Genomic DNA, 2,400 nt, shown 5'->3' with positions numbered 1-2,400 from the left:
TAGCTGTGGTGAAAATGTAGTGGCACAATGGGGAATTTTGTTTTTAACGCTTAGAGAAATGCTGGAATATGACTTTTTTTTACATTTGAGTGACATTTATAACAAAAATGCTTGTGGTATTCATTAAAACATTTCTTATTAGCATATATGTATGGTACAGCCTTTAATAGTCTTAAGAAAGTGCTAACAAATAAGTGTCTGATAGCTTGACTACTGTTTTATAACTGTCTGATAGCTCCAAAACAGTGTCTGATAGCTTGACTTGGATTTTTAAACTGTCTGATAGCTTGACTCCAGTAAATACGGTGTCTGTTATAAACCAGCCTCTAATCGTGTTCCCTGCTTCACACAAAATAAAAAAATCTCACTCATTTGCCACATCTGTGTTTCAACTCAGGTATCAAATCTTTCTAAATCTCTAAACAACATACAAGCACACAGCTGAAAAAGTAATACACAGCATTTTCCATTTGATTTGAGTCTCCCGCGGCCCGCCGTGTTCGTGCACCATGGGCCCTGAATTCAGATGGCTGAGGTGACGCACGTCAGAGTATCCTTTAAGGATGGGAGCTAGCTGTTACCAGCACGTTGACGCTACGCCTTCCAAGCGTCGTAACTGGTCAATCATCACCAGGGAGATTGTCTCCACCTTCTGTACGTAGCCTATGAGTTGAAGTTTGTCTTCTGGGGCTCTCCGTCAATCGCATTATACAGACAGTCACAGGAGGTATGCAAAACGCAGTTCTATTTACCTTTAGGTTCATGGTATGAAAAGAACACGGATACTCATTTTAACTTACACAGCGGAACCTTAGTACAATGTACGTGTTACGAGGAAGTTTATGACGCTTTACCAGATAATTCCAATAAACCGTGCATTGTACCTGTTATAATATTCCCTGATATACCATAGTTTCGGTCCTTGGTGACGAGTTATTTACACAGAGACTTACTATGTGCTGGTGCTATAAATGGCGTCAAAAGGACATGGCAATAGTATAATAAAATGATCTATTTCGTTAGAGGAGTTTTTTTTTTTTTAACACTGATGTATCCTGGTAACTGATAACCTCTGCAAAGTCAAGTTGGTCATGAACTTACATTAAAAGTTTTTTTCGTAATGAAAATGTTTTATATATTTTAAATATACACGTTTCATTTATTAGGGTATAACCTTTATAAAGCCCAGATGATAAAATGCACAAGACAAAAATATATAAGACGTGGAAATAAGGCACAGAACTGTTTAATTTAGAACATTGTGACACGAAATATAATTTTATATTGAGGCACAAATCTATCCGAAGCTCAACGTGCATGGCACAATGTGAAAAAGTGGTGTATAAAACAGTGCTTAAAGGGACAGAGTGATAAAACTACATGCTCTCATTTCATTGTACAGGATTTTGAAACCCTGCTGCACTCATCTGGGCCGATTGTCCGAAAGACATCACTGAATGCCCACAGCAGAAGCAGTTCTGCCCCCTGCAGATTTGGGGGTTATCGGCCGCTAGCAGGGTGTATCAATCAACACGATCGGGCGGATTGATGTCCGCAGCCTCAGAGGCAACGGACCAGTTAAGGAGCAGTGGTCTTAAGACCGCTGCATCATAACTGCTGTTTCCGGGGGGCCTGAAGGCTCGCACAGAAACAGGCATCAGGGGCCATTCAGCCCTCATAAATCAGCCCCATTGTGAAAAAAGTGACTGGCACCATTTTGTTGTGTGCAGTTCACTCTTGTTACAGTGCAATCTGTATCTCAATGTGGTGGTCTGGCACATTTTACTACAGTAATTGTCACTATTTTACAGGTACTGGTTTTTATTGAGTACTAATTGAATTCTGTGCTGTGCTAGTGTTATTCTAAACTTAGTGCTATTAAACACCTTATATAAGTTAGTTAAAACATGTTTTTAAACACATTGGCAAGTGAAAATAAAGCTAAAACCACGTTTCACTTTAAGGCGGTTTTCTCTTTACAGCAGGACTCTGGTTCCCTAAACCCGCTGTATGAGCAAAGTATGCCTGTATCACTATTGATGCTGCAATGCTACATATTCAGGCCCGCAAAGGCGTTAAAAACACAGTGAAGCTTCTAGAGCACTACTGGTCCCAAGTGGAAACTGCTTCTGAATAAACCAGCAGTGCTAATCGCACAACCAATCCTCATTAATGGTCATTGGACCCAAAATCTCATTTATATTTGTACCTTGATGTTTTCAGTAAATTGTTTTTTATTTATTTAAAAAGTGTTGGGGACATTTGACTGCACTGCAGCAGCAGCATTTGCGAAAATATTTGGCTATTCAGCTGCTTTGTTCATTTGAAACATGTTCACACTTTTCTTTGCCAGAAACATTGATAACACATTTAAAGGGACAGTAAACACCTTGAGATTTG

General features: G+C 39.4%; 1 protein-coding gene across 2 annotated transcripts in view; it reads left to right on the top strand.

Moving 5' to 3' along the window:
* Nucleotides 1–600: 600 nt before the first annotated feature.
* Nucleotides 601–2,400, top strand: part of C1H2orf76 (chromosome 1 C2orf76 homolog) — a 138,266-nt gene continuing 136,466 nt past the window's right edge. Inside the window, exon 1 of one of the 2 annotated variants that reach the window (XM_053698024.1) lies at nucleotides 601–727. The gene's annotated coding sequence lies outside the window, so the exon portion shown is untranslated. Of the gene's footprint in view, nucleotides 822–2,400 lie in introns of both variants that reach the window. The other variant, XM_053698025.1, reaches the window with a different exon arrangement.

The sequence above is a fragment of the Bombina bombina genome, chromosome 1, assembly GCF_027579735.1.
Source record: "Bombina bombina isolate aBomBom1 chromosome 1, aBomBom1.pri, whole genome shotgun sequence".
Taxonomy (NCBI): Eukaryota; Metazoa; Chordata; class Amphibia; order Anura; family Bombinatoridae; genus Bombina; species Bombina bombina.
Note: the sequence above shows the minus strand (reverse complement) of the source record. Positions and strands in the feature narration are given on the sequence as shown.